At 37.4% G+C, this 25436-nt stretch overlaps 1 long non-coding RNA gene across 1 annotated transcript; it reads right to left on the bottom strand.

Annotated features, from left to right (window-relative positions):
* Positions 1-19337: 19337 nt before the first annotated feature.
* On the bottom strand, positions 19338-23257 carry LOC140149838 (uncharacterized). Its single transcript, XR_011858750.1, has 3 exons — positions 22857-23257; positions 20018-20188; positions 19338-19482 (listed from the first exon to the last, which is right to left on the bottom strand). It is a non-coding gene; the product is annotated as an uncharacterized lncRNA (long non-coding RNA).
* Positions 23258-25436: the final 2179 nt, after the last annotated feature.

Here is a 25436-nt window from a genome sequence, read left to right as displayed (position 1 = left end):
AGAGTAAAGATTACACACACAAGAATCAATGACAAGACTTGGAATATTTATCTTCACATGGAGATTCATGATCAGACTGGAAATATTTGAAAGGCCGGCCAAAAGGAGAGAATTTGAGCGGACATGTTAACATCAGCATTACCGCTGTGTATTGTAATACACGGCGAGTCTAATGCAAATTGTACCGCACGAATTAACAAGTTCTCATTAATGAAATAAGGCCTGAATGCAAGATCTGAATGTTTGATCTAAGTTCCATGTCACAGGTGGGTCTAGTCATGATATCTGCCGTCTACGGAAAGATAACGTGCACAGCAACCAGTCAGTGTATGCAAAACAAACGGCTCTTTTCAGAGCCACTTGAAACTTCAAAAAGACCAAGATTTGACAAAGGGTAGCAACCTCATACAACAGAGTTGCATTATATCATAATCCCAGACACTAAATGGTCTATACAAGTCAAATATCCCATAATTAAAATAGATAATTACCAAATGACTTGAAAGTGGCTCTTTTAAACCTCAGTCTCAGAGAAATATCTCGAAATAAAGAACATCCAATGTGAAAATTCGAAAATGTCAATCTAACTCATCATGAAGGATTGGTATATCCACAGAAAGCCAATGGCTATTAAATATAATGCTGAAAACAAGTAACTACCCTACAATTTATTTTAACAAATTATTGTCACAAGAATTCTTGTGAATAAAAGATATCAAAAAAACTCGGGGAGTACTTGTGTGAAGTTTATATGCTTTTAATATACTTTATCCCTGATACAGTTTAACTGTGCGGCTGATGAGCCTGGCTATATTGCGCAGGCGAAAACCGGTTCCCGTTGAAGGCAACCTTGCCTTCTCATTTATCCTGTGTCGTTTTGACACTATAAAGCATTAAATAAAATTTATAATTTAATTGATAATGTCATTTCAATGCATTCCTATCATGAAATATATGCATCTACAATAATTATCCATCTCCAGTTATTATATCTGAGATATCATGTCGCCTTGTAGTCAGCTCCCGTTCACCCCCTTTACTTTGACGAAAGAGCCCGTGCCCTGAACTACACCCGGGTACAGGAGAACGGTGGTATCACACTTATACCGAGAGTAGAAACTGCGATCTAGTGTTTCAGATCCATTGTTGGTCTGGCGGATTCAAGGATTGTGAGATCTCTAGTACAATGTCGATGACATGTACACTATTATAATAATATCTACTGAAATCTATCCAATGTTGTTAAAGTTAACAAAAAGAATTTGAGGATAATATACATGCACATCAGGTAGGGCCCTACCAATATCCATATAATATATATTATACAATTATGTGCATGAAATGTCAGCCCTCAATTAAAGTTGACTTTGAAGGAAAAACAGATATTATCAATTTTTTGGCAAAAATTGTCAAAAATAACTTATACTTTAATATGCCATTTTGAGCTGGAATTCACAAGTTTAAATATGCGATGTTGAAAATTACATTACGCATAAAATTCCAACACTAAGACAATTATATCACTTTGTGCTGGAACAACCCGTTTTTTTCGGGAAGAAGAAACCAAAAAAAAATCGGGTTGTTATAAACCAATAGTTATAAATATAACTACATGCACAATATCATAATTGAAAAGAAAAATAAATAAGAGAAATGTACACTTGTGAATAAGAAACCAAAGCCTATTTGGATGAGTTAAAACAAAGTCAGCTTATTGTGTCTTACCAAAAAAACTAATCACTGCATGCAAATCAAACGGCTCTTTTCAGAGCCACCGAAACATCAAAAAGACCACAAGCTAACATAGGGTAGCAACATTAAGCATTAATGTTGTATTATATCATAATCCCAAACACCGATGGTCTATACAAGTCAAATATCCCATAATAAAAATTCAAAACTGACAAATGACTTGAAGGTGGCTCTTTTAAACTTCGATCTCGGACTACATTCAAAATTACCATTGAAATCAATGGGGCATTTGTGAAAAAACATCAAACAAACACCTGAAAATGGCGGTGTTATAATTATCCTACGCAATTTAACCGATCGAATGCCACCATGTCATGGGAGATTGATAGCTCAAAGCATCCAGTAAGATTTTGCACCTTGAATATCAGGGTAAAGCAAACAAACACAAAAATATCAACACAAACTAGCACAATTTGTAAAAAGTTGGCGAGTTGGCGATTGGCTGATTTCAATCACGTCCGCAATGGAGAGATATATAAACTGAAACCCGGAAGTGCGAGCAGCACTCCGCATTCAGACATCAAGCGATACCGATGTGTGTGTAGGCGTTATGTGGCAAGCCAAAATTGGCGCACACTATGCAATCACACAGCGATCGAGACGGCAGCACTGTACTGCGTGCATTATACGGCGAAACTGCTCTCGCAATTTAAAATGCTAGAGTAAAGATTACACACACAAGAATCAATGACAAGACTTGGAATATTTATCTTCACATGGAGATTCATGATCAGACTGGAAATATTTGAAAGGCCGGCCAAAAGGAGAGAATTTGAGCGGACATGTTAACATCAGCATTACCGCTGTGTATTGTAATACACGGCGAGTCTAATGCAAATTGTACCGCACGAATTAACAAGTTCTCATTAATGAAATAAGGCCTGAGTGCAAGATCTGAATGTTTGATCTAAGTTCCATGTCACAGGTGGGTCTAGTCATGATATCTGCCGTCTACGGAAAGATAACGTGCACAGCAACCAGTCAGTGTATGCAAAACAAACGGCTCTTTTCAGAGCCACTTGAAACTTCAAAAAGACCAAGATTTGACAAAGGGTAGCAACCTCATACAACAGAGTTGCATTATATCATAATCCCAGACACTAAATGGTCTATACAAGTCAAATATCCCATAATTAAAATAGATAATTACCAAATGACTTGAAAGTGGCTCTTTTAAACCTCAGTCTCAGAGAAATATCTCGAAATAAAGAACATCCAATGTGAAAATTCGAAAATGTCAATCTAACTCATCATGAAGGATTGGTATATCCACAGAAAGCCAATGGCTATTAAATATAATGCTGAAAACAAGTAACTACCCTACAATTTATTTTAACAAATTATTGTCACAGGAATTCTTGTGAATAAAAGATAAAAAAAAACTCGGGGAGTACTTGTGTGAAGTTTATATGCTTTTAATATACTTTATCCCTGATACAGTTTAACTGTGCGGCTGATGAGCCTGGCTATATTGCGCAGGCGAAAACCGGTTCCCGTTGAAGGCAACCTTGCCTTCTCATTTATCCTGTGTCGTTTTGACACTATAAAGCATTAAATAAAATTTATAATTTAATTGATAATGTCATTTCAATGCATTCCTATCATGGAAATATATGCATCTACAATAATTATCCATCTCCAGTTATTATATCTGAGATATCATGTCGCCTTGTAGTCAGCTCCCGTTCACCCCCCTTTACTTTGACGAAAGAGCCCGTGCCCTGAACTACACCCGGGTACAGGAGAACGGTGGTATCACACTTATACCGAGAGTAGAAACTGCGATCTAGTGTTTCAGATCCATTGTTGGTCTGGCGGATTCAAGGATTGTGAGATCTCTAGTACAATGTCGATGACATGTACACTATTATAATAATATCTACTGGAAATCTATCCAATGTTGTTAAAGTTAACAAAAAGAATTTGAGGATAATATACATGCACATTAGGTAGGGCCCTACCAATATCCATATAATATATATTATACAATTATGTGCATGAAATGTCAGCCCTCAATTAAAGTTGACTTTGAAGGAAAAAACAGATATTATCAATTTTTTGGCAAAAATTGTCAAAAATAACTTATACTTTAATATGCCATTTTGAGCTGGAATTCACAAGTTTAAATATGCGATGTTGAAAATTACATTACGCATAAAATTCCAACACTAAGACAATTATATCACTTTGTGCTGAAACAACCCGTTTTTTTCGGGAAGAAGAAACAAAAAAAAATCGGGTTGTTATAAACCAATAGTTATAAATATAACTACATGCACAATATCATAATTGAAAAGAAAAATAAATAAGAGAAATGTACACTTGTGAATAAGAAACCAAAGCCTATTTGGATGAGTTAAAACAAAGTCAGCTTATTGTGTCTTACCAAAAAACTAATCACTGCATGCAAATCAAACGGCTCTTTTCAGAGCCACCGAAACATCAAAAAGACCACAAGCTAACATAGGGTAGCAACATTAAGCATTAATGTTGTATTATATCATAATCCCAAACACCGATGGTCTATACAAGTCAAATATCCCATAATAAAAATTCAAAACTGACAAATGACTTGAAGGTGGCTCTTTTAAACTTCGATCTCGGACTACATTCAAAATTACCATTGAAATCAATGGGGCATTTGTGAAAAAACATCAAACAAACACCTGAAAATGGCGGTGTTATAATTATCCTACGCAATTTTAACCGATCGAATGCCACCATGTCATGGGAGATTGATAGCTCAAAGCATCCAGTAAGATTTTGCACCTTGAATATCAGGGTAAAGCAAACAAACACAAAAATATCAACACAAACTAGCACAATTTGTAAAAAGTTGGCGAGTTGGCGATTGGCTGATTTCAATCACGTCCGCATTGGAGAGATATATAAACTGAAACCCGGAAGTGCGAGCAGCACTCCGCATTCAGACATCAAGCGATACCGATGTGTGTGTAGGCGTTATGTGGCAAGCCAAAATTGGCGCACACTATGCAATCACACAGCGATCGAGACGGCAGCACTGTACTGCGTGCATTATACGGCGAAACTGCTCTCGCAATTTAAAATGCTAGAGTAAAGATTACACACACAAGAATCAATGACAAGACTTGGAATATTTATCTTCACATGGAGATTCATGATCAGACTGGAAATATTTGAAAGGCCGGCCAAAAGGAGAGAATTTGAGCGGACATGTTAACATCAGCATTACCGCTGTGTATTGTAATACACGGCGAGTCTAATGCAAATTGTACCGCACGAATTAACAAGTTCTCATTAATGAAATAAGGCCTGAATGCAAGATCTGAATGTTTGATCTAAGTTCCATGTCACAGGTGGGTCTAGTCATGATATCTGCCGTCTACGGAAAGATAACGTGCACAGCAACCAGTCAGTGTATGCAAAACAAACGGCTCTTTTCAGAGCCACTTGAAACTTCAAAAAGACCAAGATTTGACAAAGGGTAGCAACCTCATACAACAGAGTTGCATTATATCATAATCCCAGACACTAAATGGTCTATACAAGTCAAATATCCCATAATTAAAATAGATAATTACCAAATGACTTGAAAGTGGCTCTTTTAAACCTCAGTCTCAGAGAAATATCTCGAAATAAAGAACATCCAATGTGAAAATTCGAAAATGTCAATCTAACTCATCATGAAGGATTGGTATATCCACAGAAAGCCAATGGCTATTAAATATAATGCTGAAAACAAGTAACTACCCTACAATTTATTTTAACAAATTATTGTCACAGAATTCTTGTGAATAAAAGATATCAAAAAACTCGGGGAGTACTTGTGTGAAGTTTATATGCTTTTAATATACTTTATCCCTGATACAGTTTAACTGTGCGGCTGATGAGCCTGGCTATATTGCGCAGGCGAAAACCGGTTCCCGTTGAAGGCAACCTTGCCTTCTCATTTATCCTGTGTCGTTTTGACACTATAAAGCATTAAATAAAATTTATAATTTAATTGATAATGTCATTTCAATGCATTCCTATCATGAAATATATGCATCTACAATAATTATCCATCTCCAGTTATTATATCTGAGATATCATGTCGCCTTGTAGTCAGCTCCCGTTCACCCCCCTTTACTTTGACGAAAGAGCCCGTGCCCTGAACTACACCCGGGTACAGGAGAACGGTGGTATCACACTTATACCGAGAGTAGAAACCGCGATCTAGTGTTTCAGATCCATTGTTGGTCTGGCGGATTCAAGGATTGTGAGATCTCTAGTACAATGTCGATGACATGTACACTATTATAATAATATCTACTGGAAATCTATCCAATGTTGTTAAAGTTAACAAAAAGAATTTGAGGATAATATACATGCACATCAGGTAGGGCCCTACCAATATCCATATAATATATATTATACAATTATGTGCATGAAATGTCAGCCCTCAATTAAAGTTGACTTTGAAGGAAAAACAGATATTATCAATTTTTGGCAAAAATTGTCAAAAATAACTTATACTTTAATATGCCATTTTGAGCTGGAATTCACAAGTTTAAATATGCGATGTTGAAAATTACATTACGCATAAAATTCCAACACTAAGACAATTATATCACATGGTGCTGAAAGAACCCGTTTTTTTCGGGAAGAAGAAACCAAAAAAAATCGGGTTGTTATAAACCAATAGTTATAAATATAACTACATGCACAATATCATAATTGAAAAGAAAAATAAATAAGAGAAATGTACACTTGTGAATAAGAAACCAAAGCCTATTTGGATGAGTTAAAACAAAGTCAGCTTATTGTGTCTTACCAAAAAACTAATCACTGCATGCAAATCAAACGGCTCTTTTCAGAGCCACCGAAACATCAAAAAGACCACAAGCTAACATAGGGTAGCAACATTAAGCATTAATGTTGTATTATATCATAATCCCAAACACCGATGGTCTATACAAGTCAAATATCCCATAATAAAAATTCAAAACTGACAAATGACTTGAAGGTGGCTCTTTTAAACTTCGATCTCGGACTACATTCAAAATTACCATTGAAATCAATGGGGCATTTGTGAAAAAACATCAAACAAACACCTGAAAATGGCGGTGTTATAATTATCCTACGCAATTTAACCGATCGAATGCCACCATGTCATGGGAGATTGATAGCTCAAAGCATCCAGTAAGATTTTGCACCTTGAATATCAGGGTAAAAAACAAACACAAAAATATCAACACAAACTAGCACAATTTGTAAAAAGTTGGCGAGTTGGCGATTGGCTGATTTCAATCACGTCCGCATTGGAGAGATATATAAACTGAAACCCGGAAGTGCGAGCAGCACTCCGCATTCAGACATCAAGCGATACCGATGTGTGTGTAGGCGTTATGTGGCAAGCCAAAATTGGCGCACACTATGCAATCACACAGCGATCGAGACGGCAGCACTGTACTGCGTGCATTATACGGCGAAACTGCTCTCGCAATTTAAAATGCTAGAGTAAAGATTACACACACAAGAATCAATGACAAGACTTGGAATATTTATCTTCACATGGAGATTCATGATCAGACTGGAAATATTTGAAAGGCCGGCCAAAAGGAGAGAATTTGAGCGGACATGTTAACATCAGCATTACCGCTGTGTATTGTAATACACGGCGAGTCTAATGCAAATTGTACCGCACGAATTAACAAGTTCTCATTAATGAAATAAGGCCTGAATGCAAGATCTGAATGTTTGATCTAAGTTCCATGTCACAGGTGGGTCTAGTCATGATATCTGCCGTCTACGGAAAGATAACGTGCACAGCAACCAGTCAGTGTATGCAAAACAAACGGCTCTTTTCAGAGCCACTTGAAACTTCAAAAAGACCAAGATTTGACAAAGGGTAGCAACCTCATACAACAGAGTTGCATTATATCATAATCCCAGACACTAAATGGTCTATACAAGTCAAATATCCCATAATTAAAATAGATAATTACCAAATGACTTGAAAGTGGCTCTTTTAAACCTCAGTCTCAGAGAAATATCTCGAAATAAAGAACATCCAATGTGAAAATTCGAAAATGTCAATCTAACTCATCATGAAGGATTGGTATATCCACAGAAAGCCAATGGCTATTAAATATAATGCTGAAAACAAGTAACTACCCTACAATTTATTTTAACAAATTATTGTCACAGGAATTCTTGTGAATAAAAGATATCAAAAAAACTCGGGGAGTACTTGTGTGAAGTTTATATGCTTTTAATATACTTTATCCCTGATACAGTTTAACTGTGCGGCTGATGAGCCTGGCTATATTGCGCAGGCGAAAACCGGTTCCCGTTGAAGGCAACCTTGCCTTCTCATTTATCCTGTGTCGTTTTGACACTATAAAGCATTAAATAAAATTTATAATTTAATTGATAATGTCATTTCAATGCATTCCTATCATTAAATATATGCATCTACAATAATTATCCATCTCCAGTTATTATATCTGAGATATCATGTCGCCTTGTAGTCAGCTCCCGTTCACCCCCTTTACTTTGACGAAAGAGCCCGTGCCCTGAACTACACCCGGGTACAGGAGAACGGTGGTATCACACTTATACCGAGAGTAGAAACTGCGATCTAGTGTTTCAGATCCATTGTTGGTCTGGCGGATTCAAGGATTGTGAGATCTCTAGTACAATGTCGATGACATGTACACTATTATAATAATATCTACTGGAAATCTATCCAATGTTGTTAAAGTTAACAAAAAGAATTTGAGGATAATATACATGCACATCAGGTAGGGCCCTACCAATATCCATATAATATATATTATACAATTATGTGCATGAAATGTCAGCCCTCAATTAAAGTTGACTTTGAAGGAAAAACAGATATTATCAATTTTTGGCAAAATTGTCAAAAATAACTTATACTTTAATATGCCATTTTGAGCTGGAATTCACAAGTTTAAATATGCGATGTTGAAAATTACATTACGCATAAAATTCCAACACTAAGACAATTATATCACTTTGTGCTGGAACAACCCGTTTTTTTCGGGAAGAAGAAACCAAAAAAAATCGGGTTGTTATAAACCAATAGTTATAAATATAACTACATGCACAATATCATAATTGAAAAGAAAAATAAATAAGAGAAATGTACACTTGTGAATAAGAAACCAAAGCCTATTTGGATGAGTTAAAACAAAGTCAGCTTATTGTGTCTTACCAAAAAACTAATCACTGCATGCAAATCAAACGGCTCTTTTCAGAGCCACCGAAACATCAAAAAGACCACAAGCTAACATAGGGTAGCAACATTAAGCATTAATGTTGTATTATATCATAATCCCAAACACCGATGGTCTATACAAGTCAAATATCCCATAATAAAAATTCAAAACTGACAAATGACTTGAAGGTGGCTCTTTAAACTTCGATCTCGGACTACATTCAAAATTACCATTGAAATCAATGGGGCATTTGTGAAAAAACATCAAACAAACACCTGAAAATGGCGGTGTTATAATTATCCTACGCAATTTAACCGATCGAATGCCACCATGTCATGGGAGATTGATAGCTCAAAGCATCCAGTAAGATTTTGCACCTTGAATATCAGGGTAAAGCAAACAAACACAAAAAATATCAACACAAACTAGCACAATTTGTAAAAAGTTGGCGAGTTGGCGATTGGCTGATTTCAATCACGTCCGCATTGGAGAGATATATAAACTGAAACCCGGAAGTGCGAGCAGCACTCCGCATTCAGACATCAAGCGATACCGATGTGTGTGTAGGCGTTATGTGGCAAGCCAAAATTGGCGCACACTATGCAATCACACAGCGATCGAGACGGCAGCACTGTACTGCGTGCATTATACGGCGAAACTGCTCTCGCAATTTAAAATGCTAGAGTAAAGATTACACACACAAGAATCAATGACAAGACTTGGAATATTTATCTTCACATGGAGATTCATGATCAGACTGGAAATATTTGAAAGGCCGGCCAAAAGGAGAGAATTTGAGCGGACATGTTAACATCAGCATTACCGCTGTGTATTGTAATACACGGCGAGTCTAATGCAAATTGTACCGCACGAATTAACAAGTTCTCATTAATGAAATAAGGCCTGAATGCAAGATCTGAATGTTTGATCTAAGTTCCATGTCACAGGTGGGTCTAGTCATGATATCTGCCGTCTACGGAAAGATAACGTGCACAGCAACCAGTCAGTGTATGCAAAACAAACGGCTCTTTTCAGAGCCACTTGAAACTTCAAAAAGACCAAGATTTGACAAAGGGTAGCAACCTCATACAACAGAGTTGCATTATATCATAATCCCAGACACTAAATGGTCTATACAAGTCAAATATCCCATAATTAAAATAGATAATTACCAAATGACTTGAAAGTGGCTCTTTTAAACCTCAGTCTCAGAGAAATATCTCGAAATAAAGAACATCCAATGTGAAAATTCGAAAATGTCAATCTAACTCATCATGAAGGATTGGTATATCCACAGAAAGCCAATGGCTATTAAATATAATGCTGAAAACAAGTAACTACCCTACAATTTATTTTAACAAATTATTGTCACAGGAATTCTTGTGAATAAAAGATATCAAAAAACTCGGGGAGTACTTGTGTGAAGTTTATATGCTTTTAATATACTTTATCCCTGATACAGTTTAACTGTGCGGCTGATGAGCCTGGCTATATTGCGCAGGCGAAAACTGGTTCCCGTTGAAGGCAACCTTGCCTTCTCATTTATCCTGTGTCGTTTTGACACTATAAAGCATTAAATAAAATTTATAATTTAATTGATAATGTCATTTCAATGCATTCCTATCATGAAATATATGCATCTACAATAATTATCCATCTCCAGTTATTATATCTGAGATATCATGTCGCCTTGTAGTCAGCTCCCGTTCACCCCCCTTTACTTTGACGAAAGAGCCCGTGCCCTGAACTACACCCGGGTACAGGAGAACGGTGGTATCACACTTATACCGAGAGTAGAAACTGCGATCTAGTGTTTCAGATCCATTGTTGGTCTGGCGGATTCAAGGATTGTGAGATCTCTAGTACAATGTCGATGACATGTACACTATTATAATAATATCTACTGGAAATCTATCCAATGTTGTTAAAGTTAACAAAAAGAATTTGAGGATAATATACATGCACATCAGGTAGGGCCCTACCAATATCCATATAATATATATTATACAATTATGTGCATGAAATGTCAGCCCTCAATTAAAGTTGACTTTGAAGGAAAAACAGATATTATCAATTTTTGGCAAAATTGTCAAAAATAACTTATACTTTAATATGCTATTTTGAGCTGGAATTCACAAGTTTAAATATGCGATGTTGAAAATTACATTACGCATAAAATTCCAACACTAAGACAATTATATCACTTTGTGCTGAAACAACCCGTTTTTTAAAGAAAGAAGAAACCAAAAAAAATCGGGTTGTTATAAACCAATAGTTATAAATATAACTACATGCACAATATCATAATTGAAAAGAAAAATAAATAAGAGAAATGTACACTTGTGAATAAGAAACCAAAGCCTATTTGGATGAGTTAAAACAAAGTCAGCTTATTGTGTCTTACCAAAAAAACTAATCACTGCATGCAAATCAAACGGCTCTTTTCAGAGCCACCGAAACATCAAAAAGACCACAAGCTAACATAGGGTAGCAACATTAAGCATTAATGTTGTATTATATCATAATCCCAAACACCGATGGTCTATACAAGTCAAATATCCCATAATAAAAATTCAAAACTGACAAATGACTTGAAGGTGGCTCTTTTAAACTTCGATCTCGGACTACATTCAAAATTACCATTGAAATCAATGGGGCATTTGTGAAAAACATCAAACAAACACCTGAAAATGGCGGTGTTATAATTATCCTACGCAATTTAACCGATCGAATGCCACCATGTCATGGGAGATTGATAGCTCAAAGCATCCAGTAAGATTTTGCACCTTGAATATCAGGGTAAAGCAAACAAACACAAAAATATCAACACAAACTAGCACAATTTGTAAAAAGTTGCCGCGCTGGCGCTTGGCTGATTTCAATCACGTCCGCATTGAGAGATATATAAACTGAAACCCGGAAGTGCGAGCAGCACTCCGCATTCAGACATCAAGCGATACCGATGTGTGTGTAGGCGTTATGTGGCAAGCCAAAATTGGCGCACACTATGCAATCACACAGCGATCGAGACGGCAGCACTGTACTGCGTGCATTATACGGCGAAACTGCTCTCGCAATTTAAAATGCTAGAGTAAAGATTACACACACAAGAATCAATGACAAGACTTGGAATATTTATCTTCACATGGAGATTCATGATCAGACTGGAAATATTTGAAAGGCCGGCCAAAAGGAGAGAATTTGAGCGGACATGTTAACATCAGCATTACCGCTGTGTATTGTAATACACGGCGAGTCTAATGCAAATTGTACCGCACGAATTAACAAGTTCTCATTAATGAAATAAGGCCTGAGTGCAAGATCTGAATGTTTGATCTAAGTTCCATGTCACAGGTGGGTCTAGTCATGATATCTGCCGTCTACGGAAAGATAACGTGCACAGCAACCAGTCAGTGTATGCAAAACAAACGGCTCTTTTCAGAGCCACTTGAAACTTCAAAAGACCAAGATTTGACAAAGGGTAGCAACCTCTCATACAACAGAGTTGCATTATATCATAATCCCAGACACTAAATGGTCTATACAAGTCAAATATCCCATAATTAAAATAGATAATTACCAAATGACTTGAAAGTGGCTCTTTTAAACCTCAGTCTCAGAGAAATATCTCGAAATAAAGAACATCCAATGTGAAAATTCGAAAATGTCAATCTAACTCATCATGAAGGATTGGTATATCCACAGAAAGCCAATGGCTATTAAATATAATGCTGAAAACAAGTAACTACCCTACAATTTATTTTAACAAATTATTGTCACAGGAATTCTTGTGAATAAAAGATATCAAAAAAACTCGGGGAGTACTTGTGTGAAGTTTATATGCTTTTAATATACTTTATCCCTGATACAGTTTAACTGTGCGGCTGATGAGCCTGGCTATATTGCGCAGGCGAAAACTGGTTCCCGTTGAAGGCAACCTTGCCTTCTCATTTATCCTGTGTCGTTTTGACACTATAAAGCATTAAATAAAATTTATAATTTAATTGATAATGTCATTTCAATGCATTCCTATCATGAAATATATGCATCTACAATAATTATCCATCTCCAGTTATTATATCTGAGATATCATGTCGCCTTGTAGTCAGCTCCCGTTCACCCCCCTTTACTTTGACGAAAGAGCCCGTGCCCTGAACTACACCCGGGTACAGGAGAACGGTGGTATCACACTTATACCGAGAGTAGAAACTGCGATCTAGTGTTTCAGATCCATTGTTGGTCTGGCGGATTCAAGGATTGTGAGATCTCTAGTACAATGTCGATGACATGTACACTATTATAATAATATCTACTGGAAATCTATCCAATGTTGTTAAAGTTAACAAAAAGAATTTGAGGATAATATACATGCACATCAGGTAGGGCCCTACCAATATCCATATAATATATATTATACAATTATGTGCATGAAATGTCAGCCCTCAATTAAAGTTGACTTTGAAGGAAAAACAGATATTATCAATTTTTGGCAAAATTGTCAAAAATAACTTATACTTTAATATGCCATTTTGAGCTGGAATTCACAAGTTTAAATATGCGATGTTGAAAATTACATTACGCATAAAATTCCAACACTAAGACAATTATATCACTTTGTGTTGGAACAACCCGTTTTTTCGGGAAGAAGAAACCAAAAAATCGGGTTGTTATAAACCAATAGTTATAAATATAACTACATGCACAATATCATAATTGAAAAGAAAAATAAATAAGAGAAATGTACACTTGTGAATAAGAAACCAAAGCCTATTTGGATGAGTTAAAACAAAGTCAGCTTATTGTGTCTTACCAAAAAACTAATCACTGCATGCAAATCAAACGGCTCTTTTCAGAGCCACCGAAACATCAAAAGACCACAAGCTAACATAGGGTAGCAACATTAAGCATTAATGTTGTATTATATCATAATCCCAAACACCGATGGTCTATACAAGTCAAATATCCCATAATAAAAATTCAAAACTGACAAATGACTTGAAGGTGGCTCTTTTAAACTTCGATCTCGGACTACATTCAAAATTACCATTGAAATCAATGGGGCATTTGTGAAAAACATCAAACAAACACCTGAAAATGGCGGTGTTATAATTATCCTACGCAATTTAACCGATCGAATGCCACCATGTCATGGGAGATTGATAGCTCAAAGCATCCAGTAAGATTTTGCACCTTGAATATCAGGGTAAAGCAAACAAACACAAAAAATATCAACACAAACTAGCACAATTTGTAAAAAGTTGGCGAGTTGGCGATTGGTTGCTTTCGATCACGTCCGCAGTGGAGAGATATATAAACTGAAACCCGGAAGTGCGAGCAGCACTCCGCATTCAGACATCAAGCGATACCGATGTGTGTGTAGGCGTTATGTGGCAAGCCAAAATTGGCGCACACTATGCAATCACACAGCGATCGAGACGGCAGCACTGTACTGCGTGCATTATACGGCGAAACTGCTCTCGCAATTTAAAATGCTAGAGTAAAGATTACACACACAAGAATCAATGACAAGACTTGGAATATTTATCTTCACATGGAGATTCATGATCAGACTGGAAATATTTGAAAGGCCGGCCAAAAGGAGAGAATTTGAGCGGACATGTTAACATCAGCATTACCGCTGTGTATTGTAATACACGGCGAGTCTAATGCAAATTGTACCGCACGAATTAACAAGTTCTCATTAATGAAATAAGGCCTGAGTGCAAGATCTGAATGTTTGATCTAAGTTCCATGTCACAGGTGGGTCTAGTCATGATATCTGCCGTCTACGGAAAGATAACGTGCACAGCAACCAGTCAGTGTATGCAAAACAAACGGCTCTTTTCAGAGCCACTTGAAACTTCAAAAAGACCAAGATTTGACAAAGGGTAGCAACCTCATACAACAGAGTTGCATTATATCATAATCCCAGACACTAAATGGTCTATACAAGTCAAATATCCCATAATTAAAATAGATAATTACCAAATGACTTGAAAGTGGCTCTTTTAAACCTCAGTCTCAGAGAAATATCTCGAAATAAAGAACATCCAATGTGAAAATTCGAAAATGTCAATCTAACTCATCATGAAGGATTGGTATATCCACAGAAAGCCAATGGCTATTAAATATAATGCTGAAAACAAGTAACTACCCTACAATTTATTTTAACAAATTATTGTCACAGGAATTCTTGTGAATAAAAGATATCAAAAAAACTCGGGGAGTACTTGTGTGAAGTTTATATGCTTTTAATATACTTTATCCCTGATACAGTTTAACTGTGCGGCTGATGAGCCTGGCTATATTGCGCAGGCGAAAACCGGTTCCCGTTGAAGGCAACCTTGCCTTCTCATTTATCCTGTGTCGTTTTGACACTATAAAGCATTAAATAAAATTTATAATTTAATTGATAATGTCATTTCAATGCATTCCTATCATGAAATATATGCATCTACAATAATTATCCATCTCCAGTTATTATATCTGAGATATCATGTCGCCTTGTAGTCAGCTCCCGTTCACCCCCTTTACTTTGACGAAAGAGCCCGTGCCCTGAACTACACCCGGGTACAGGAGAACGGTGGTATCACACTTATACCGAGAGTAGAAACTGCGATCTAGTGTTTCAGATCCATTGTTGGTCTGGCGGATTCAAGGATTGTGAGATCTCTAGTACAATGTCGATGACATGTACACTATTATAATAATATCTACTGGAAATCTATCCAATGTTGTTAAAGTTAACAAAAAGAATTTGAGGATAATATACATGCACATCAGGTAGGGCCCTACCAATATCCATATAATATATATTATACAATTATGTGCATGAAATGTCAGCCCTCAATTAAAGTTGACTTTGAAGGAAAAACAGATATTATCAATTTTTGGCAAAAATTGTCAAAATAACTTATACTTTAATATGCCATTTTGAGCTGGAATTCACAAGTTTAAATATGCGATGTTGAAAATTACATTACGCATAAAATTCCAACACTAAGACAATTATATCACTTTGTGCTGGAACAACCCGTTTTTTTCGGGAAGAAGAAACCAAAAAAAACCGGGTTGTTATAAACCAATAGTTATAAATATAACTACATGCACAATATCATAATTGAAAAGAAAAATAAATAAGAGAAATGTACACTTGTGAATAAGAAACCAAAGCCTATTTGGATGAGTTAAAACAAAGTCAGCTTATTGTGTCTGACCAAAAAAACTAATCACTGCATGCAAATCAAACGGCTCTTTTCAGAGCCACCGAAACATCAAAAAGACCACAAGCTAACATAGGGTAGCAACATTAAGCATTAATGTTGTATTATATCATAATCCCAAACACCGATGGTCTATACAAGTCAAATATCCCATAATAAAAATTCAAAACTGACAAATGACTTGAAGGTGGCTCTTTTAAACTTCGATCTCGGACTACATTCAAAATTACCATTGAAATCAATGGGGCATTTGTGAAAAAACATCAAACAAACACCTGAAAATGGCGGTGTTATAATTATCCTACGCAATTTAACCGATCGAATGCCACCATGTCATGGGAGATTGATAGCTCAAAGCATCCAGTAAGATTTTGCACCTTGAATATCAGGGTAAAGCAAACAAACAAAAAAAATATCAACACAAACTAGCACAATTTGTAAAAAGTTGGCGAGTTGGCGATTGGCTGATTTCAATCACGTCCGCATTGAGAGATATATAAACTGAAACCCGGAAGTGCGAGCAGCACTCCGCATTCAGACATCAAGCGATACCGATGTGTGTGTAGGCGTTATGTGGCAAGCCAAAATTGGCGCACGGCAGCACTGTACTGCGTGCATTATACGGCGAAACTGCTCTCGCAATTTAAAATGCTAGAGTAAAGATTACACACACAAGAATCAATGACAAGACTTGGAATATTTATCTTCACATGGAGATTCATGATCAGACTGGAAATATTTGAAAGGCCGGCCAAAAGGAGAGAATTTGAGCGGACATGTTAACATCAGCATTACCGCTGTGTATTGTAATACACGGCGAGTCTAATGCAAATTGTACCGCACGAATTAACAAGTTCTCATTAATGAAATAAGGCCTGAGTGCAAGATCTGAATGTTTGATCTAAGTTCCATGTCACAGGTGGGTCTAGTCATGATATCTGCCGTCTACGGAAAGATAACGTGCACAGCAACCAGTCAGTGTATGCAAAACAAACGGCTCTTTTCAGAGCCACTTGAAACTTCAAAAAGACCAAGATTTGACAAAGGGTAGCAACCTCATACAACAGAGTTGCATTATATCATAATCCCAGACACTAAATGGTCTATACAAGTCAAATATCCCATAATTAAAATAGATAATTACCAAATGACTTGAAAGTGGCTCTTTTAAACCTCAGTCTCAGAGAAATATCTCGAAATAAAGAACATCCAATGTGAAAATTCGAAAATGTCAATCTAACTCATCATGAAGGATTGGTATATCCACAGAAAGCCAATGGCTATTAAATATAATGCTGAAAACAAGTAACTACCCTACAATTTATTTTAACAAATTATTGTCACAGGAATTCTTGTGAATAAAAGATAAAAAAAAACTCGGGGAGTACTTGTGTGAAGTTTATATGCTTTTAATATACTTTATCCCTGATACAGTTTAACTGTGCGGCTGATGAGCCTGGCTATATTGCGCAGACGAAAACCGGTTCCCCTGAAGGCAACCTTGCCTTCTCATTTATCCTGTGTCGTTTTGACACTATAAAGCATTAAATAAAATTTATAATTTAATTGATAATGTCATTTCAATGCATTCCTATCATGAAATATATGCATCTACAATAATTATCCATCTCCAGTTATTATATCTGAGATATCATGTCGCCTTGTAGTCAGCTCCCGTTCACCCCCCTTTACTATTTTCTTCCAAAAGCTTGTTATATTGTTCAGGTTTTAGCTTGTAGAAGTTAGTTGTCTTATCGGCAGCAATTAAAACAAGATTCAATGTCCATAACAGTACCTTCAAAAATGTAAATCAAAGATACGCCACCGCTCTGAGCAACTACATCTGGAACCTTAATGATAAGAAAGTATCATATTCCATCAAATGGAGAATTATTGCTCGAAGTAAATCGTACTCTACCAGCAGCAAAAAATGCAATCTATGCATTACTGAGAAATACTTTATTATAACTAAACCACAAATGTCAACCTTGAACCACAGAAACGAACTAGCAAGTGGCTGCAGGCATAGAAAAAAACATTTACTGTGTAACTATAAATAAGTCGCTCTTTTAGCATGTTTAGCAATAAGTAGGCCCAGACATGGATACGCACTTAAGACGCGTATTGTGTTGCGCAACTTTAAGATACGCGGTTGCGTTAATTCCTCTTGCGCGCGCATCAAAACTCAAGACATATTCTTTGTCATTTTACACATTGCAACTGACGAATGTGGATGGGTGAAACCATCCATACGAAACAAATTTGTATTACGATGTGGTAATTTCACTAATAATAATATATTTCGCTCCTATATTTTATAGTTGAGCACTTTATCTAGTGATGGTTTCACTATAATTTCTTACTATATTTATTTATTTATTTATTTATTTATTTCTTATTTAACCTGGGGTGACCAATCAATGCACTGGCATTGTTCTCCCTTGGTTCCCAGGTGGAAATTGTTTGCCAAAATATACCAAATTCTTAACTAATTCAATAAAATGCTGCAATTTTGGCCTCTGAGTGGTGGGCTCCAATGCTAAAATTGGAGCAGAGTGATAGGCTCCAAAACCGATTGGTGGGCTCTACCGCCCACCACCGCCCACTGTAGCTACATCCCTGATCATGGACTTGCCAAGCCCAAAAGTTGTGATAGGATTCAAGTGCTGGTCATGAGGGAGGAAACTTAGAGGGCTAGCCAGAGGGCTGAGGTTCTTCAAATCTTGAGATTGGATATCTTCGATTGGCACTCGCAGGAAATCAGAGCTGGGTTTTACTCCATGCTCAACGCTCATTGATATTGAGGGCATTAATGTCATTGAGTGATGCTTTGGTACATGTATGCTTCAGAGTCTCAACATTCTGGGGAAAGGAAATCAGGACCATATTGTTTATCTCTGGAATATGAAGTGTGATCCAAGGATCATGCACATTGCACAGCTAGATCAGCAAGGGCTGCAGATGGAGTCATTTCTGTAGACACTGATGAGGGTTTCCCAAATCCAGTTCCAATAAGGCATATATGTGTCATGATTATTTACGTCATTCTGCTTCATACTTTGTCTTTCATCTGGCCTAGCATCTACAATGCTCTAGAATTTTAAACTTCTGAGTTTGCTCACCACTACCTATCCACAACTTCACGATATACACCACCTCTGCTGAGAACTCCCATCTGAAGATTTGAAGAACCTCAGCCTCCATTCTTTTAACATATTGGGTGCTGTGACTGCTGTCTCATCAAATTGAGCAAGGTCTATAAATGTGCAAATGTGCGATCACTCTTCTGTAGTAGTATCAGCCTAACAGGTCAAAGTTGGCACAAAACAGTAACGTTATGTATTCACAATTACACAGTAAAGACAGCAAATGGCAGCCAATTTTGTTTACATAAACTTGGCCTTGTTATTTTTTGAGTAAGCTGTTATTTTGATCATCTTTTATTCATTGATAGTAGTAAGGACTAAGTTACTAGTAGTACAGCAGTCATTTGTAATGTACACAATGCATGAATAAAATAGCTGCCTTATGCATATGGTATGGCTATTGACCCCCAAAACGACTTTGGAATAATTTTAAATTTGCAATGGGGACAAGAAATTTGTGTGACATGAGGTGATGGGGGGCACGAGATGTACCCTATTCTGGAGCCACTGATTTTGTTTCTAGATATTTGTATAACTGCATTTCACAAAATGACCAAGTGATAATTTTGACAAGTTGGTACTTTCACAGCTTTGGGGCACATCCATTTTGTATCCTTGCCCTTGGCGCACAACCCCTAGCTACACCAGGCAACATGAAAAGAAACATATATACGGGAATAGCTGTTCTTACCAACAATGGCTGGTGTGTGTCATTCATGGTCTTGTTTGATCACATCTAATCCTGTTCTGCCCCACTGTAAAAATCATACATCAATCTTCTACATAGTTTTGCAAATGTCTTCTCCATATCCAGTGTACTTGGAAACACAAACACTGCCATGCCTGTAGTAAGCTCCACCATCTGGAAGTAGTAAAACAGTTCAGTATAATTATAACACTTACTGGCAAAGTTCATGGAGATTGAATGAAAGTTACAAAATTGGCTCAAATTTATTTAGCTGTCAACGTCACACAAGTAGCCTACAGGTACTGTATTCACCATAATTAGTTCCCTTCTCCTAATAACCACCCTTAAAGAAACTTTTGAAAGACAGCTGTACAACTAAATTCATCAAATGTCTAAATAAAAGTATACCTCAGTTCTAAACAGTGGTGGCACTACTCGGGGGCAGGGGGCATTTGCACATAAAAAATAATTTTATTAAAGAACATCCATGGATCACTTTGCAGGGTCTTAGGCAAGATTTGAAGGTTTGGGTGTGTAAATTGAAAAAACTGGGTGTGTAAATTTAAACATTTGTGTACAAAGTATAGGCCATGTGGGCAAAAACTGGACGTGTACAAATTTGGGTGTGTAACATTTGCTGGCTGCCTAAGCCCTACAATCAAAGAAATTAATGTTGGTACACTCGGGCATACTAAATGTAAATCGCCACCCCTCTCCCCCAGTTCAATGTTGATGAAAGCACTTTTTCCATTGGGCTCTCCAGTCTCCCCAACATTGATTGAGGGGAATGGGGAGGAAGAGGAAAGGAGAAGGTATGTACTTCTCATCAAACATAGTTATACTAATTTCACTTAACTCTCAGAGCGGCAATGAAGAGTTCCAACATATTGTCAAGGTGTACCAACTATTAAATTCCTTGATTGTAGCTTCCAAGACTATTTGTGGTACTATTTGTGATTTATCCCTCAGAATGGATAAAATAAAAATCAAATCAAATGCCTTGATCAAACTTCATCCAGCAGGAATATCTCCAATATTCTACATTTCAATTTTTATTTACGATTTAGCAAAGGAATATACTATAGATAATGCATGATGTATATATCGAATTTTTTATATGATGTATTTTATTGACACAAAATTTGATACAGGTAAAATATGCCCTTCCTGACTGCCATTCTGCCCTTTTTTATGTCCTCTACCAACGGCTAAAATAGTACAAAATATTGCACCAAATGGCGTCATTTGCACCTCAATTTTTTTTAAATCGATAGCTTCACAGGAGGGACACCCCTCTGGCTCCCCCACCCCAGGTGCTAAAGCAGCCATTGAGTGGCACTTTGCTGTTTTCTTTTATTTCATGTGGCACTTCAACATATTTGAGGAAGCCTAATCTACATGATACTTGTTGTGAACGCAGCGAGCAGGAAATTGGCAAAGTGTTTCCGTAACTGTTTTCCTTTATAAAGCCATTTTAGAGTGTTTTATTTAAAAGGCGCCCCTTACTTGATAACTCTAGCTTCGAATTTCAATTTTTTTTTGCACACGATAGTTACGCATTCGATGCTAGAGTGCATTGCTAAAATGTTTTTCGGTGGGACAGCGGTGCAATCTTTTGTTATATTTATTCTGTTTAAATGTTGAAATTTGGATGAAAGTTATTTTGATGAGTCAACTACAGTACGGTATCTTTTGAGCAAGATTTGCCTATTTTGAACAGTCTAAAATTTTGCTAAAGTTTAATTTTAGCAACATTTTTGATGCGATCGTCTGTCGTGATCAGCTGTGTAATTTACTATTTTACTTCTGAACTTCCATTGCTTTACACGGTACGTTTCATGCTTCAGCGAATCCGACTAGATTTTGAATGCAATGGTCTCTAGAATGTAGGTATGCTAGGTGAATTCAAATTTGCCATCAAACTGCATCATTTTATATATCAAATTAAAGCCCTTGAGTAAACAAAGCCAAAACTGAAAACTTTTTTTTCATAGCACTTTCCGTAGCAAAGTTACATCTTGTCAAAGATTGACTTTCATCAAACAATGTCAAAAAGATTCAGCTAGCAAAATTCCCCAAAACGGCATTTCGGGGGTGTTTCTAGATCTTAGTCTCATTATGATAGCAGCTTTTTTTAATTGAACTGCTATCGAAATACCTATAAAATTCCATGTGCGAGTGACTTATCACCATAAAAATCATATATTTGGGTCAAGTGAAGTATAGAAAACATATTTATGTAGGTTTCTTTCTTCGGGCACAAGTTTTAAATTTCTATGTAAAAATGCATTGACATTGTCGGCGAATTTGGCTGACTAGCAAATGTGTTTGCCTGGCATACCTATAGAATGTGAAGCTATCGGTGAACACATTCTTGGCTATCTCTTCTCGAGCAACTTGGAGCAAGGCACCCATGTGTGCCAAAAATCACTTGCCCCCCCCCCCTCGGCTCGGCTTGCCAAAAATTGCTTGCCCCACCCCTTTCGGCTCGATAAAAATTTCTTGGCACCCCCCCCCCCCATTTTACCGCCAGGAATTTTTATAGGGCATTAGGGGGGTGCTTATTTTGTACAAGTGGACTTTTTTCCAGGTGGGGGGTGGCAATTTTACATCGCACCCACCCCCACCCCGCAACCCCCCCGGGCTCATAATTATTGCACAGCCCCTACGTCAGAAGTAGGTATAGTGCAATAGATAGAACAGTCCCCGGCATGCCCGGGAACAGCCCCGACCGAGAGAATGCTAAATATCTTTATCATGTTTACTTTAAGCTTACCCATGTTGTTACCCGGGCTAAGTTACTAAACACACGTCACACATATTTTTAGACTGAAGTACTTACTTAATATAGGTGATAGCTGCTAACGACGCCTCTTTCTTTCTCCAGGCATGCCAGGATATCAGTAAAAGTAATATTAGTGGATGAATTATTCACTAGAAAGAATAAGATGACTGGAATTCTTCTTCGCATGTGTGTACATATATATACCAATCCAGCTGATCAGCTGATTCGTTGATTAGTCTCCCACCAGTCGTAAACCAAACTGGTTACGGCATGTATAGCAAGTCAACGCTGCCATAAATCGTTTTAAATTGAAAGAGATGAAATTCCCCTCAAATTCGCATTTTGAAAAGGAAATTTTTAACTTTATCTGGCTGACCTGATAGCTTATGATTTTCTTAAACAAAATATGGCAAAAAAAATTTTTTGGAAAATTTTTTTGAGGGGTCTTGGACCACGCCCATTCCACCTCCCTTAAAAGATAAATAAATATTTCACATTCTGTTGTAAAAATGGATTTCACATTCTGCTGTTTTACATGTGCATGTCAATGATTTTATCATGGTAAATACTGTTCTCTTAGTCACCAGTGGCGGATTTAAGCTGTCAGCAAGTCAGCAAGGCTCCCTTGTTATTTTGGACAAAGGGCCCTCCTGCTTTTTTTTTTTTTTTTTTTTTAATTGTCTTCTACAAGGTTCAAAGGTGCGGTTGGTAGAATAGTACTGAAAAGGTTATATATATGCCCGTGCATGCAAGAGGACATTCTATTTATGCCAGTAGGCCTATTTATGATTCTTAAAAAGTTTCATTTTGCCCGTTTTGGACCCAGCAAGAGGTCAAAGATCAAGGGCCCCAGGGGCCAAATGTAATATTCGGGAATACAATTTCTCACAATACAAGTAGGTCATCTAGTATGGGCACAGGGCCCCCAATGTTAGATGTTAGATATAAGGGTATCATCAAAGCTGGCTCTAAAACTACAAAGGACCCCTGTATGTGGACGGTGGCCTAAAGGTCTTTCCTCTTAATTTGGCCAATTTTGGCCCAGCAGATATCCAAGATCAAGAGTTCCTGGGGCCCAAATGTCAATACAAAGGACCATTCGTTTCTCAATTACTATTTATGGGTACATGAGAGCTCCAAATGTCAACTATTATTGGCCCACTTGGCCCTTTGTTTTAAGTTTAACATTTGCGGCCCTCTGCCCCAGGGCCTAAATGTTTAAAAAAAGTAATTTAAAGCAAAATATAACAGTAGCTGATGAGCAGGCAGGATTTCGTGAAGGAAGGGGTACTAGGGACCAAATTGTCAATATCAGGAATGTGATTGAGAAATGCAGAGAGCATAGACTTCCTCTTTACATGTGCTTCATAGATTACAGTAAAGCTTTTGACTGTGTTAGCCACCCTCAGATGTGGGAAACTATGAAAAGATGGGTTTCCCAAGTCATCTTGTGGATCTGATCAGCTGCTTATATGAAGACCAAGAATCGGCAGTCAGAACAAGTAGTGGAGACACAGATTGGTTCAAGATTGGAAGAGGCTTACGACAGGGCTGTGTGCTATCACCAAACCTATTTAACATCTACTCTGAAGACATAATGAGAACAGCTTTGGAGGGGTTTGAAGGTGGAGTGAAGTTTGGCGGTACAAGAATTACTAACCTGAGGTACGCCGATGATACCACTCTTATTTGTAGCAGCAGAGTAGAGCTGATTGATCTTTTGAAGCGCATCAAAGAGGCCAGCGAAGAAAAACACCTTCTCCTGAACACAAAGAAGACAACAATAATGGTTGTAGACAGAGAGCGGAAAAGTGATGAGTTTGTGATAGATGGACAGCAGATTGAGGAGGTGAAGCAATTTGAATATCTGGGTTCAATGATTAACAACAGTGGTGACAGCACAACTGCAATTAAGAGAAGACTGGCTATTGCAAGGACAACTGTGCAGGGCATGTCAAGCATATGGAAAAGCAGAGGCCTATCCATTGACCTCAAGGTACGCCTACTTCGTGCAACTGTGTTTTCCATTGCCACTTATGGATGCGAGTCTTGGGCTATGACCAAGAATGATAGGAAAAGAGTAGATGCTTTTGAGATGTGGTGTTACAGGAGGCTTCTACGAGTGACATGGAAAGACAGGAGAACAAATTCCTGGATCCTCGACAATGTTGGTACAAGTCTAACCATCAGAAGCGGCATAAGGGAGAGAAAGCTGAAGTACTTTGGCCATATTGTCAGGAAACATGGAGGTGTAGAAAAACAGATTTTGCAAGGGGCTATGGAAGGCAAACGAGGAAGAGGACGTCCACCAACATCTTGGACTAATGACGTGAAGCTGGTTTCTAACCAGGGAATGCAAGGTGCAACGCACTTGGCATCAGATCGAGTGAGATGGCGTACTCTTGTGAAGACCACAGCAGCGCTACACAGCGCCACCTGACACAGAGAGAGAGAGATAACAGTTCATGGTTCTGAGTTGGTACACCCAGCACTTGGGCAGTGTACCTTTCATGGGTACATGAGCCCCATAATGTCAAATATTATGGGCTACAGGACCCGGATGGGCCCAGGGCCCCAAAATTGCCCTGTGCATCTTCCTTTTAGACCTAAACACCATGTTTTGGGCCAAAATAGGGT

Source organism: Amphiura filiformis, chromosome 4 (assembly GCF_039555335.1).
Source record: "Amphiura filiformis chromosome 4, Afil_fr2py, whole genome shotgun sequence".
Taxonomy (NCBI): Eukaryota; Metazoa; Echinodermata; class Ophiuroidea; order Amphilepidida; family Amphiuridae; genus Amphiura; species Amphiura filiformis.
This window is presented reverse-complemented; position numbering and strand designations above follow the sequence as displayed.